General features: G+C 40.4%; 1 protein-coding gene across 4 annotated transcripts in view; it reads left to right on the top strand.

The window, feature by feature from the left end:
• Nucleotides 1-398: 398 nt before the first annotated feature.
• MAPKAP1 (MAPK associated protein 1) overlaps nucleotides 399-15,896 on the top strand; it is a 243,342-nt gene continuing 227,844 nt past the window's right edge. The window contains exon 1 of one of the 4 annotated variants that reach the window (XM_047699107.1): nucleotides 399-629. The gene's annotated coding sequence lies outside the window, so the exon portion shown is untranslated. Of the gene's footprint in view, nucleotides 630-3,220; nucleotides 3,314-15,896 lie in introns of those variants that run through there. The other 3 variants (XM_047699106.1, XM_047699109.1, XM_047699108.1) reach the window with 3 other exon arrangements.

The following is a 15,896-nucleotide window of genomic DNA, read 5'->3' as shown; positions in this document are numbered from 1 at the left end:
TTCCGAAGCTACACAACCAGTTATGTTTGGCATTAGAACCCAAGTTTTTGCGACCCAGACGTAAAGCTGTCTCGTCACTCATTTCTGGATGAATTGAGAACTTTCTTCCATAGAGAAAGGAGATGGAGATTTGAAGGAGAACCCTAATGTTGATTTCTATGCGACGCAAATACACGGGTTGACACGTCCGCCAGATTCCCAGCTAACAATCTGTGACTCAGGCCTTAACCGGACCGCAGAAGTGCAGCGCATGCGTACGGCCTCCGTTCGGCCCCGCCCCCCGGGAGAGCTTCGCTCCTTGCTCTCTCGGCTCTGGGGCTTGCGCACTACGTCCCCAGCCAGCGGCTTCTTCCCGGTCGGGGACTTCCGGTGCGCGAGGTGCGGTTCCGGGTCGTGGCGCGGCTCGGGGTAACAGGGCTGCTGCTTGGCCGGCCGGCGGCGGCGACCAGTGGGGGCATGAGGGCGAGCCGGGAAAGAGGCAGTTGAGCCGGCGGGGAGGAGCGCCAGTTCCCGAGGATTCTGAGAGTGCGGAGCTCGGGTCAGGGGCCGGGAGGCGCGGGGAAGCCGGGCCCTTCCCTCAGGAGCGTGTCCTGGAGCCGACCCGGCCCGTAGTGTGGCAGCAGCTTCAGGTAAAGGTTGCCCCAGCCGCTAGCACCCTCGCACACCCTCCCGTCAGCCCACCCGAGGAGCCCAACCCTCCTTACTCCTCCGCTCTGGGCGCTGCCCCGGGGGGTAGCCTCCCTGGCCCTTGTCTCCATTGAGCATCCGTTTCTTCGTCCTTTCCAGAACTGGAGGGTGCTGTGAGCCTGACAGCTGGGTGTGTGATTGGGGGAGGAGAAGGCAGTGGACTGGGTCGTGCTGGGTGGGGGGAGGGTTGGCTCCGCCGGCAGTTTCTGACCCTACCACTCGGCAACATGTAGGTGTCCTAATCTTCATAACATGCAAATTGTTTTTAAAGCATTGTCTTTGTGGTCCCTGTTTCCTTAGCTCTCCTTCTCCCCAGTGGTCCCAAAGGAGTAAGCAGCCTCGCAAAACTTTTTTCTAGCTGGAGTGCTGCTGGAACTTGGATTCAGCTTTTTATGAGAATGGCAAGGAGTCTTCTAAATCTGGTGAAGGCTAAAAAAAAAAAAAAAAAAAAAAATAGTAGTTTAAACAAGATTATTACTTTAACTGAAGGCCCAAAAGTTGACTCACAAATTGGTTAAAATTTTATTTGGAATGCATGCAAGTAATTCTTGAAGCCCGTTAGGGTACATGGCACTGCGCAAAGCATCACATTATAAACCAAAACCAGCAAAGTTAAAAACTTCCCCAGGTTAAACAGATGGAGACAGGTCTTAACACACATCAGTTAAAACAAAGTCAGCATTCTCATTCTATTTTTCACAAGCAAAAGGAGAGGATTGTTAATTTAAAAGCCTAGTACAAGAGGAAACGTTAGCACTGTTTTTTTATTCCTCATTTTGTGACCCCACACAAGGTGCTTAGTAAATGCTGAAAGAGTTCTTGATGAAGTGTTGATTATTGTGCTCATCTTTTTCAGTTTACACACTTCCAAGTTTGCCGGAGCTTGTGAGGCATGCTAGTGGCCACTTTGTCATTTAGCGTTGTGGTCGTATCTACTTTTAATGACTGTGATGCCAGACAGTACTCACATTATACCTCTTGATCTAGCTCCAGCTATGCTTGAAAAAGCCCCCTTCCTTAATTCCCTACCCGATTCTTTACTCTAGGTAAGTAGGACCTCAAATCACCTTTGTTTTCTCTTTGTCCATTGTTTTTTGGTAGGACAGTATCCCTGCCTAGGCCTCTCCTTTTCTGTTTCCACTTAACTGAGATGTTACCTGGGGCCCAGAAGAAATTGGTTTCCCACAATCAGTTCGATACAACCCCAGTTGGAAATGCTTTCTTTTCTGGGATCCTAGAAATACTCATTCTAATAATCTCACTTAGCAAATATTTACTGAGAATGTATGGGTAAATAAGATTCAGTCTTTGCCTGAAGGGTGCTCTATTTCGTGAAAGAGATAAGGAAATAATTCCAAGACAGAGTGATAACTACACTGTGTGAAGGTTCTTTCTGTGATACAGCAACAGCACAGGAGGGGTGGGTCAGTAAGTTTTGAGGGGTGTGTTATGGTCAGGTAATGCTTCATAACATGGGGTTAACTAAGTTATTTACTATGTGCTGAAACTACATATAGTTTTCTCTTATTTAATCATTTTAACCTCAATTTACAGATTAGGAAGAGTCAGGATAAATTTTACATCTGGTATGAGACAGAGGCAGGATTCAAACCCAGGTCTGTCTGATGCCTGCATCTGTGCTTTTTTTCATTATATGCTTTGCCTTCTTTCTCACACACTATAACATTATATAAAACTATATATTGAAGAAACTATAAATGAGAAAAACTATGAATGTCAAAATCAGTGGTACAGATAGCCCTTTAAATGTAGAAAAGACTATGATCTTCCAAGGTCAGAAGGTGGTAGGTGGGTCAGTTCAACTTTGAATAGGAGCATGGAAGACCTATAGAGAGTAACATGGACTCTGGATTCAGTTCCTTGTCCCTCCTCTTACTTCTTGACTTTTGGGAAGTTTCTTAATTCCAGTCATTATTTTCCTCAAGTGTGGGTAGGATTAGAGGGAAAATATTGATCTCATGGAATGTAGTGAGTATTTAATGAGCTAATGTGGATAAAGGGCTTGATACATGGTTAAGGTCCCCTGAAATGATAGCTGTAAGATGCAAAGATGCGATGTCTATGATGGTTTTAGAGTGGCAAGTAGACCAGACTGAATAAAGCAAGCCGTTGCTGCTTATAGTGGGGATACTGGGAGGTAAATTGGAGGGTCTATAGGCATCAGAGTCAGTGAGGGCTTTAGCGTCAGTCAAGAGAGGTAAAGTCCAGTTTCTGCTCATAATTTTTCCAGTTAATAAATGCTCTGACGATCTCTGATTCATTCAGCAGTGCCAGGGAAAGTGTTAAGACCCTGGAGATGCAAAAAGGCATCAGCACCCGCGCCCACCCTGAGGTGGTTGACATTCCAGTGGGGGAGATGTAAGTATGCGCGGGTAAACCGTAGGAAAGTACCATGCCAGCCGTCTCCACGGGGTACTGTAGAGCACACAGGAGGGAACACTGCTAATGGTAGCTAATGAGCACTTACTGTCTGCTGGCATTGTGTTAAATGCGTTGTCTCATTCCCATACAGAAAGGTGTTGTTAGCATCCTGTTTCTACAGACGAGGAAACTAGAACGCAGAGAAGTTAAAGAAGTTCCCTGAGTGTATGCAGCGGTTGGAGCTGTGAGTAGAAGGGATTATCTGCTAGACTTTGGTGTTTGTACTCACTGTGGTGTGGATGGGTGGATGGCGACCCTCTGAATAGACTTCAGAGATGCTAGCCCTTGAGCCACAGCGTCGGAGTAGCTTGGGTGAGCTTCGCTATGCTAGACCGCAGGGATAATGAGGAGGGAATGCGGCCGCTGCTAAGCTCGTGGCCTTATCTATCATGGTAAATACATAATATAGTTTTTGGTGCAGTGGAGGAGTTGTTTTATTTGTTGACTCATAACTGAAGACTTTAGAAATCTGCAGTTCAGTGGATTTGTATGTATTTCAGGGGAAGAGAATTTGCTGGAAATCTCTTATTCTGATATATAGGCCTTATTGTTAAGGACACAGCAATAGATGCCAAATTATATGACTAGGAATTCTGTCACATTGCATTTTTTTCCCCAGGGGAGGTGCCCTGACCTTGTGTTTTCTGTGAGTTTGAGGTTTTAGAGAAGTTTTGACTCCACAGTTAGCACATTTCAGCTTGTGCTAAATTTAAAACAATCGAGCACGTATATATTTAGTCATCATTAAATGTTTTTGTGCATCTTACTTCCGTCAGTCTTTGTGGTTCTGTGAGATAGGTAGTGTTACCCCCACGGAACACATGAGCAACCTGAGACTTAGTGGTTAAATATATTACCCAACTCACATAGCTAGTGAGTGATAACACCAGAAAAAATAGGCCAAAGAAGAGTAAACAAGTATTTATTAGTTCTCTTTTGAGCATGTATCTCAGGGTCTTCCAGCTCAAGTGCCCATGATAAAAGAGTAGGACAGACCTCGGTGAACTGGCTGGCATATGACCAGTCTGAAGGTCGCAGTTGCTGCTCAGCTCCAGTTGCTTATTGCTGTCTGAGGAAGGGGTCTGGTGTCCCTGGATCTTCTGAGGGATGATATTCTTTTGGTTTTTTTATTTGTATTTTATTTAAAAAATTTTTAATTTTAATCCCAATGAGGGATAATATTCTTTTTTTGGCTGGGAGAGGATAATATTCTTGAGGGGGCATTCAAGAGATGCTTAAAATCTGGATTTTAATGAATTTAATTTTAAAAATTTGCCATTTAAAAAACTGCTGTATAGACCAAAGCACATCTGCGAGCTATGTACAGTCCAGGCTGCCTGATTATGAACTCTCATCTACCTGATGACTGAAATTTTGGTACCCACTGTTCAGAACAGGAGGTACAACACATGTAATGATTATTGATCAGAAGTCTACTGGTAAATTGCCAGAGTAGGGTATATTGTAATTAACATACTGATTGTGTTTGGGGAAGTGACGGAGTGAATACTTTTGTTATATCATCAGGCTAATTTTCAGGAGGGATAGGATTTAGATGAGGAGATGACCTTGTAATACTTTTGTTTTGTGTTCTTAGCACTTTTTTTTTTTTTTTTAAGATTTTACTTATTTATTTGACAGACAGAGATCATAAGCAGGCAGAGAGAGACGGGGAAGCAGGCTCGCCACTGAGCAGAGAACCCGATGTGGGGCTCGCAGGACCCTGAGATCATGACCTGAGCTGAAGGCAGAGGTTTTAACCCACTGAGTCACGCAGGCGCCCTTGTTCTTAGCACTTTAAATGCTACCAGATTCTTGTCTTTTGGTCCTCTTTGTAGTACATGAAGTGAATGAACAAGGAGAGTAATTATAAATTCTTGAGATGAAGAAACTGGTGCCCAGTGAATGACAGTTTAGTAGAAAGTGCACCAGATTGAGAGGGACTCGAATCCTGAATTCAGTATGCCACTAACAGCCTTTTGATTTTGGTCATTTACAAATCCTTGAATCTTTTTCCCATCTGGATAATAATGAGGAGCTCAACTCAAGTCCTGCTAAGGTCTTTCCAGGATGCCAAGCTTCCTGGTTCTAAATGACACTCTTAAAGTCACACAAGTGATTATCGGCAGACCCCAGTGGAGAATGGTTCAGATCTAAAATGCTGCTCTTTCTCTCATGATGGCAGGTAGGGAGCTACTCCTCAGCTCTTCCCTCTGGTCTGTGTTCATCACTAATTCTGGGAAAAGACCTTGATAGGCCAGGTGCTTCCCAAATGCATACAGTGGTTTGTTGACTTTATATATACAAGATTGAAAGGGGGCATAGAGACACCTAGCATAGTGAGAGAAATATGGCCAGGGAGTTCCCAGCCCAAGGGTTTATTTTTATTTTAATACCCAGCCTCCACAAGGTGAGAATTGAAGAAATATTGTTCTTCTATGTACTGGTTTTCATTCATACTCTATCGTATAAGGAAATAGCATAGAATATAAAATGAAGAAAATAAATCCTGACCAGCCACTCAAAATTTATTATCTCTGGTTAGCAGCAATCTAGGTATACAGAGGAAATGGATTTAATAGAAGAAACAAAATTTGGACCCAAAGAAGAAAACAGTTTTAAGTAATTGAAAGTGAGAAAAATGGGAGAAACCACTTAAACGACAAAACTTAAAATCTGGGAACAGCAAGAAGGTACTAAAATGACTATTGGAATTAGATTATAGTAATCACTTGTGAAATAGAGTTTCATGTCACATTTACTCCTAAATATATGCATTGTTAGATTTTCATATCCTATACTTGAGTATATTTTTATAAGTTTGGGTATATTTTTATTTTATGCTTTTATTGATGCAGATCAAATGGACTGAATATGTAAAACTTAAAAAAATAACATTTTTAGCTCCCTGTGGATTTATCTTGAGGTACTATAACTAAGTACTCTTTAGTAGAGAAAATGGTAGAAAATTATTGGAAGGACTAATTTTCTTTCTAAAGCAATTTTTTAAAAAAACAGTATATTTTTGGGGCGCCTGGGTGGCTCAGTGGGTTAAGCCACTGCCTCCGGCTCAGGTCATGATCCCAGAGTCCTGGGATCAAGTCCCACATCGGGCTCTCTGCTCAGCAGGGAGCCTGCTTCTCCCCCTGCCCTGCCTGCCTCTCTGCCTACTTATGATCTCTGTCTGTCAAATAAATAAATAAATCTTAAAAAAAAAAAAAAGCAGTGTATTTTTAATCTGAGCTTCCATAGTTGCTGATGTAAAGGACGAAGAAGACCTGAGGTTGAATCTTGAAGCCATGTGAGGTGGGACTTTAGAGTCCCAGACACCTGGATTGGAATGCTGGCTCTGTTATTAACTGTGTAAGCTGGACAGTCTGCAAACTGAGGCCAGCACTGCCAAAAAAAAAAAAAAAAAAAGCTGTCCATATTCACCTAAAAATTTTTTTTAAGAATACTGGAACATAAGAAAAATTGGTAACTTAGAATTTCATTTGGGATTCACAGACTCCAGCTGTCCAGATTCTAGTAGCCCCAAACTTGCTGATCTAAGAGATGCTGGTTTGTTTGTAGCCAAAATTTCCTACAGATCAGTGGTTCTCAAGCGGGGTCCCACCAGGGGACACCTGGCAATGTCTGAAGACATTTTTGGTTGTCGCTACTCAGAGAGAGGCGTACCGGCGTCTGTGGGCAGAGACCAGGGACACCACTAAACTCCCTCCAGCACCCAGGATGGCCCCACAACAGAGGGGCCTTTTTTTGGTGTGCCATGACTGCCCTTTGAAGTTGTAAAAACAAGGGCTGTGGTACTCTCCTTGTCTCCATCTTAACAAATGCTGAAATGGAAGCTTGAAGTAAAGTGATTGAAGACGGAGAGCTGATAATGACAAAGCTGGGATTCAAACCTTTGGAAGTGTTTTGTTTCATTTTACTGTGAACGCAGTAGTTTTGTCACTATTTCATGCTGTTTTAGATGTGGTTGCTGGCCCTTGTTTTAGGACGGTCGTCAACTATGGCTCTTCTTACTCCTTTAAACTTAATGCCTGCAGAAAGTTGTTACTGATTATATTGTATAAGTGTTTGGTTATAGGTATAATCTTATAATACAAAGTTTTTTGTTTTTTTTTTTTAAAGATTTTATTTATTTATTTGACAGACAGAGATCACAGGTAGGCAGAGCAGCAGGCAGAGAGAGAGGAAGGGAAGCAGGCTACCCACCGAGCAGAGAGCCCGATATGGGGGCTCGATCCCAGGACCCTGGGATCATGACCTGAGGCAAAAGTAGAGGCTTTAACCCACTGAGCCACCCAGGCACCCCTTATAATACAAAATTTTAAAGATTTAATAAAACTCTAATCATAATAGTTATTGCTAGCAGAGATTGGTGGTGATTGGTTACAAATATATTGCTAGTGGGAATAGAATTGTTGAAAATTTTCTGGAGAGCACCTTCGCAGTATTTATCCAAGCCTTAAAAAATAAGTCATGCAAGTCTTTTGAGCTTGTGATTCCATTTTTAGAAAATGTTTTCAAGTTTTTATTTAAATTCAGTTAGTTAACATAGAGTGTAAGGTTAGTTTCAGGTGAATTTGTGATTCATCACTTATATTTGAAATCTGGGGCTCACCAAAAAGTGCCTTCCTTAATCCCCGTCACCCATTTAACCATTTAACCCTTCCCCCTGCCCACCTCCCTCCCAGCAACCCTCTGCCCCATTCCCCTGCTTATGCACGCGTGCACGCTCTCTTTCTCTCTCTCTCTCACATAAATAAATAAAATCTTTAAAAAAAAAATAGAATATGGTTTCATGTATGTTGACATAAATGATGTTGAGGTACCCAGGCTAGCCTTTCTCTCCTCCCCCAAAATTCTCTTTAAGACAATATCATGGAGGGGCGCCTGGGTGGCTCAGTTGGTTAAGCCTCTGCCTTGGGCTCAGGTCATGATCTTGGGGTCCTGGAATTAAGCTCCATATCCTGCTTCCTGCTTAGTGGGAAGGCTGCTTCTTCCTCTCCCACTCCCCCTGCTTGTGTTCCTTCTCTCGCTGTGTTTCTCTCTGTCAAATAAATAAATAAAATCTTAAAAAAAACAAAAAAAAAGAAAAAACAATATCATGGAAGAAGAGTTGTATTTGTGTTGGTGGTACCAGTGTCCTCTTTAGTGGCCAGTGGGAGAGTGGTAGCCTTGTGACAGCTGTCTTTCAGAGTACACTCCTGTCTCTGTGAGGTTGGACATTGGTATATGGAGCTTTTATGTGACTTGAATGCTTATATATTGGAAAGTGCTCTTTTGGTATGGGAAATTATAAGTGTGATTTTCTGTCTCAGTTTTTCTGAGAAAAAAGGTCAAAATTTAGGTTTTAATTTTTATGCTAACAGTATTTTAAAAAGTATGAATAATAGACTCATGATGAATTGGTGCTTTTCTCATTGTCATGTGTTTCATAATTAAAATTGCAGTAGTTTCCGCATGTACATATCAGCAAGACGGCCAGTTAGGGTTGTTGTTGTTGTGGTTGTTGTCGTAAATGGTAATTCTCCTATATATGATATAAAAAACATGCAGAAATTTTAATGATGTATTTGAGCATATTTAAATTAGGAAAATACCAGGCAAGATGTTTCTTTTTGTAAACTGCTTCTGTCCAAAGCATTCTGTATATTATCAGAATGAAAAATGACAGCACTTTGTCATCTGTTCAAATTGATATTGCACTCTATGCAGTGACAGCTGAAAAGGCCCACAGGTGCCATATAAAGAGGTGACCATGTTGTCATATTTCATTTCGGCATCCCTCTGCAAAGCCATAATTACCTAATTAGGTTGTTAATTAGGAGATTAGCATTTCACTATATTGATAGAATGCTCTTTACTGGCGTGGGGCTAGATACAGATTTGTCTGCCCTAATTTATAATCTCTGCCTTTTTTGAACTTATTTACTTGCTTAAGTTCCTGATGTGGGGCAATTCAGTTTACCTGAGAAACAGTTTGTTTGTAAGCTAATGAAGCTTTGATCACTGGATTAAAGTTGCTGAGTTAAAATGTGAACAGAATTAAAAGTGTGGTCCCATCCCCAAAACGATAATAAAAATTCTTGAGTTGGTAGAATCTGTAGATTGGTAGTTGGTAGAATCTATGCTTGTTTGCATAGGCAACAAATACATAATAAGAAATAAAATTGTTGTTACACAAAAAAAATCCAAATACAAAACCTAAGTCTGAAATGCGATAGAGATTTATTAATCCTAAACTAGACGAAGGCAATTATTTAGTTATCTTGAATAACAAACGTCTGTCACTTACACTGGAGACTTATAAAATATGTTAAGTATTTTGAACATGTTTCAAAACTGAAGCTTGGTTAATGACTTTGGAACAAACGCATTCAGTCTTGTGTTTAGACTTTCTTAGATAGCCATCATGCATCAAGGTTTATCTCATTTGTTTCTTCTGTCCGTTAGTCTGTGCTTGGAACATTCTCTTCTCATGGCCTTTGCAGTCCTGAGTGCTTCTGGAATTTGAAGTATTTCACAGTAACCTTCACTTGGTGAACTGTGTGGAGTAAGGGGCATTTCTCTCAAGTGTGTCCAAACTTTTTTTGTGGGAACAGGGAATGGGGCCAGCAACATGATGATTTTCGTGTATTTCCACTCCAGTGTACATGCTTTGACTGGAATGCTTATAATTTGCGTTTCATGTAGCTTTTCTGATCTTTCCAATTAAGGAGATTCAGAGTTTTAGGAGTGCGTGTTAGGAGCTCCATTCCCACTGTGGTAGTAGTTTTAGCTCCTTTTGATATAATCACAATGAGAGCCTTTGTTGTGGAAACTGCATGTGTACTTAAGTCCCTTTTCTGTGCAATTGTTAGGAAGAATTGCATTTGTTGATAATGTTCTTTACAATGAAGAAATATTTTAAAATATTTGTATATGAAGAAAATATCATGTGAAATCTTTTAGCAAGTGAAGATTTTGCTTAATTATAATCATTCACGTATTGGTCAGTATATGCTGAGTATCCGCGAGGTACTAGGCATATGTCTGGGTATTGAGCAATGAAAACCCCAGACACTGACTCTGCTCTCATGCGACCTGCCGTCTAGTACAGACTAGTTCGAGAAGTATTTAGTAATGGGAGTGGAGGCGAGTATGGAGGAGTATCTACTCTGACCTTCATAAGGTCAGACCTTCCTGGGGCAAGTGAAGTTGAGTTGGGATCTGAAGGGTGAGGGAGCAAACTGAGCCAGTAGAAGGATGGAGAAAACTGCTCTGGGCAGAGCTATTCAAAAGCTTGAAAGAAACTGAAACGTGAGTTTGGCTGGAGTCAAAAGAAGTAGAGGGGTAAGTAGAAGGTGGAGCTGCAGACGTAGGCAAGGTTCAGTTTTATTACAGTTTGGGAAGTAACCGAAGGATTTTAAAGACAAGTTAGGAAACAAGTTAGGTGAGAGCTGGTGGCTTGGGTAGGTTCTGGAGATAAAGAAAAGGGAATGAAATCGAAAGCAAGAGGAGCATAGGATTAATTACATGGCTGTAGGTTTCACAGAAAGAAAGGAGTCAAGGATTCTAATTTGGACATTGTAATTGTTTTACAATTTTCGGTATGACATTCTCACACTTAAATGTACTTTAGTACATCAGAGAGAAGAGGTCATGAGACTTCTTTTTCAGTATGACCAAAACACGTACAGTACTACCGACTAGTTTTCTTTGAGGTGAATTGGGAAGAATACTCATATTTGAGTCTCGCTTTTGGTTCCTGCATTGTGACCGCAGCTTTGTGGGGTATGCGATAATATCTTATGGAGGTCCAGAGAAACTGCGATTTTCCCAGTTTTCTGTTGCTGGGTTACTGGGTGGTGAAATTGGGAGCACGCAGTTGCTGTGTTTTCTACTGGGCCATATTGCCTTTCTGGTTTTATCCCCTGCTGTTTGTTTATTCCAAAGAGAAGAGAAGTAGTCCCCAAGGACCAGTCGCCAACAGAGGCATTGTGTTGTTAACTCTGTGGCTTCTCCTGCCCAGCTCTAGTGTGGATTAAAGTGCCTGGTGATTTGGTAGGAGAAGCTATGACCGCACCTGAATGTTTCAGCAAAGTCCCAAGATTCTGCTAGGATTTAATCTTCCTCAACTAGAAATGTAGATTAGTTACCTCCATACAAGTTTACTAACATATATGAAAGTTCTCCTTTTCCTTTGGAAAAGACTTGGAAGCTCCCATTTTTGCATGAAGAATTTCATCTGTCTTTGGTATAATCAACCTATATTGCGAAGTGTTTAAAAAATGTCATGGTTGGGGCGCCTGGGTGGCTCAGTGGGTTAAAGCCTCTGCTTTCGGCTCAGGTCATGATCCCAGGGTCCTGGGATCGAGCCCCGCATCGGGCTCTCTGCTTGGCAGGGAGCCTGCTTCCTTCTCTCTCTCTGCCTGCCTCTCTGCCTACTTGTGATCTCTGTCTGTCAAATGAAATGAATAAAATCTTAAAAAAAAAAAAAATGTCATGGTTGCAGCTTCCTCCACTGTTCAGTTAAGTGATTTGTCGGCATCATTATGTTAGAATCTTCTGAAGGAGAAGAAATCGGGGATGCAGCGTGGATTCTAGCCTTCCTGTGTTTCTACACCACCCCCCTTTTTAAAATTAGGATATAAGTCTTAATGCTGTAAAATTTCCCCCTTTAAAGTGTACAATTTTATATTCACAAGGTTGTATAACCGTCATCACTATATAATTCAAGAACATTTTTATCACCCAAAAGGAAGCCCCATACCCACAAGTAGTCGCTCCTCATTCCTCCCTCCCACAGCCCCTGGCAACCATTAATCTACTGAACCCTTCATATGAATGGAGTCATACATTATGTGGCCTTTTGTGTTTGGCTTCTTTTACTTAGCATAATATTTTCAGTGTTCAAATATGTTGTAACATGTAGCAGTACTTCATTCCTTTTTATGGCTGAATAATATTCCATTGTGTGGAGATACCACATTTTGCTTATCCATTCACGAGTTGATGGAAATATGTTTTTTTCCCCACTCTTTGGCCATTGTGAATAATACTGCTGTGAACATTCCTGTGCAAGTTTTTGTGTGAGCCTATGTTTTCTGCTCTTTTTGGAATGGATTGCTGGGTCATGTGGTAACTCTGCTTAACATTTTATAAAGAACTTCCAACCATTTTCAAAAGTGGCTGCACAATTTTGCGTTCTCACCAGCAGTGTATAAGATCTGTCCCCTTTTTGCTTCTGCTCTCTTCAGGCTCTGTTGCTCTGGTTTGGGGTGGAAGCTCCCTTAGGCTCTAGGAGTTTCATGAACCCTTTGTCTTGATAAATGGGAAATATTCCATTTTCCTTTTTCCACCAGGTTTATTCTCCAAGCATATATGTACCAAGCCTTATATTGTCTAATATTAGTGACAGGAAACCAAATAAGGCTTTTAGTCTTTTCCTCTCAAGGACTTCCCAATTCAGTGTTTGGAACTTCTTATTAGATAATGGTGGGGAGAGGGAAATGCCAGTGAAGAAAGTAACTGCCTAGGAATTTGTGAATTTCTACAGCATGGATCCTAACTTTAGAATCTAGGGAAAGATTATCTTGGTTTTCACAGCTTCTAGGATTTCTTTTTCTTGCCCCCTCCTTTGACTCTTGCTATTCCTTGGATTTTGTTTCTAAGTTAGTGCTCTTCTTTCTTTACGTGTTTTCCCTGGATAAGTTCATTCACATCTACAGCCTCATCTGTCATATATATGTTGATATCTTCCAAATTTGCTCAGATCTTTCTCCTAGGCTTCAGATTTGCATATCCTTTGTGTGTCACTTATATGTTGTAGTCTCCCAAACTCACTCAGACCTCATTCCTGGGCTGTCAGGTTTACATCATGATGAATCTGTTTGGGTACTCCATAGATATCTCAGGTTCACTGCGTCTGAATAATTCCTCATTTTCCCTCTACCTATTAAGCTGTTCCTATTTTTGAGTTTACAGTTTCATTTGTTGGCTCTCAAGCAGGCCATAGAGTCTGCCCTTCTCCTTCGCTGTCCACATCCAGTCACCCAGTTCTAGCAGTTTTATTTTCTTCATATTTCTTACCTATTTCCTAAATTTTTTGACCTTTCGCTGCCTTACTTCAGATTTCATCATCTTTCCCTGAGCTGTAGTCACAGCTTCATAACTAATCTTATGTCTTGTCCATCAGATTAATCTGTGCACCTGCCAGAACAGTCTCTCTGAAGTGCTCATCTCTGAAGAACTCTGTGTAGTCTTAGCTACTGAATACACATTCTGCTGTTTTAATGCCTTATCTCATGTTGTCTCTTCTGCTTGCAAGAGATGAGTTTGTCTCTTTGACTCTTCTTCCAGCCATCCAGCTTCTCATCTTTGAAGATTCATCTTAGAGCGAGGAGTAATTGCAATAGTGATTGTAGACGTTTGTATATGGTTCATCATGGGCCAGACACTGTTATATGCACATAGCATGAGAATTCATTAAATCCTCCCAACAATCCTTTGAGATAGACACCAGAATTATTCCTGTTTACAGATGTGCAAACAGAGGCACTGAAATTGTTACTTTGCCTAGGTCCCACAGTGAATGATTAGCAAAGTTCAGATTTGAACCCAAGCAGTCTGATGCTTGATTGCTTGCTCTTTATCTCTCCTACATACCCTTTGTCAACGTACCCGATTCTCTGTGCTTCTCCCACCTCAAAAGTTAGTTATCTTCATCCTGCTTCTGTAGTAACCTGTGCATGGCCCAAAGTTAATCTGAAGTCCGTAGATAGATCTGGAGCAAATTTTATTTTTAACATTTTTGATCAAGGAGGCAGCATTATAGATTAGTTAATTTCCAGCCCTCCCCCTCCCCCCACTTTTCTTAAGGAGACTAAGTTGGAAGTAATCACTTTGCATTGTCCTGATCTTAGTCATTTATCTCTGTGAAGACTTGTCTGAATATCTAGTTTTATTTAGAGATTTTCCTTTGTGTTTCCATAGTACTTTGTTACAGAATCCTCTAGCATTGTTCTCACTCTTTATTTTTTAAAAATTTTTTATTTAAATTCAGTTTAATTAACATATACTGTATTGTTAGTTTCAGAGGTAGAATTCAGTGATTCATCAGTTGCCTACAACATTCACTGGTCATTACATCATGTGCTTTCCTTAATGCCCGTCACCCAGTTACCCCCCATCCCGTCACCCACCTCCCCTCCAGCAACTCTCAGTTAGTTCCTGATAGTTCAAAGTCTCTTATGGTTTGCCTCCCTCTCTGTTTTCATCTTATTTTATTTTTCCTTCCCTTCCCCTATGTTCATGTTTTGTTTCTTAAATTCCATTTATGAGTAAACTCTTTATTGTGACTGTTTATGTACTTATCTCCTTTTCTTGACTCCCTTGCTTGCCTGCTGGGGATAGGGAATAAGACTTACTACTTTATACTCCTCACTGCCAGCATGGAGGAGGTATTTCTGCTTGTTGAATGAACAGGGATATTTAGATTTATTAGATTTATTTATAATATATATATATATTATAGATTATATATAGATTATATATCAATATATAATCTATATATATATATATATCTATATATATAATATAGATTAGATTTATATAGATTTAATCTATATTTAGATTAGTGAGAGAAGAGGATTAAGAGGAGTGTGATGAAATGGACTTACATTGGAAATTTAAGGCAGCGTATAGTAATTGTGTGGAGCAGGAAGTCTGGAGTCAGGTTACATACTTTATCCTGGCTCCACCTTTTACTAATTTTGTGACCTTGAGTAAGTCTATGCCTTAGTTTACTGATTTGTAAAACATAAATAATAATAGAATCTACCTCACAATTTTGGAAGTGATGTGTGAGAGCTTGCTAAATAAATAAACAACCTTCTGGAATCCAGAGAATTGATTATACTACTTAAACTGTATTTTGTGAAACATTTTTCCTCTGACTGTAGAACATCATAGGCAGAATGAAGCCAATCCTGCTGCCTTATCCTCATTTTGATTCATGTAGTGATGGTTTAAAAAGAAAAATAAAAAATGTAGAGTAGAAGGTTGTAAACAAAATGGCTGGCAGTTAGCATAGTTTTGTTAATAACAATAATAGCAATTATCATTTACTGAGGTTATGAAAGCTCCATTCAAGTGAAAGTACAAAGCACCTTTCAAAATCACATAAAAATAGTTTAGAGATTATCTGACAGTTTAGATGATCTCATTGCTGTCTTTCATTCATTAGAAGTTGAATGAGTTTGTGAATATTCTTTTTCTAAGTATTCCTATGAAGTAGCGAGGGCATAGATTATGGGTATTTCCCTGCTGAGGAAACAGAGTCAGGGATACCTGACTCACTTGAAGTCATTCCATTGTTAGTCCTGAGGCAAGCTAGAGACGAGAAATTCCAGATGTGTTTACTGTTACAGTTCTAGAAACCATTTTCTATACATAATAGCATTAAAAAAAACCAGGTGGTCATAATGCCCATTCAACTCAGTCAAGCCCATTCAGCCCACTCAGTTTTGTAATGGGTTTCTGCCAAAATGTTGATACTATTCAAATCTTTGTCAAAGGGAATTCCTTGAACTTCTATTCTTAGAGTCTGAACCATGGCACAGTGATATAAGTAAAATCCGCAATAGATTTCTTTTTTCCTTCGAAGCAAAAGCACAAAACTTTTTTGTTGGACTCTAGGGTACACTCCCAACCATACCTCCTTCTTCTCGAATGTGCTTGGAATAGAATTTGACAGCTGGAAGTCACTTCTTAGAGTT

The sequence above is a fragment of the Lutra lutra genome, chromosome 13 (genome assembly GCF_902655055.1).
Source record: "Lutra lutra chromosome 13, mLutLut1.2, whole genome shotgun sequence".
NCBI lineage: Eukaryota > Metazoa > Chordata > Mammalia > Carnivora > Mustelidae > Lutra > Lutra lutra.
Note: the sequence above shows the minus strand (reverse complement) of the source record. Positions and strands in the feature narration are given on the sequence as shown.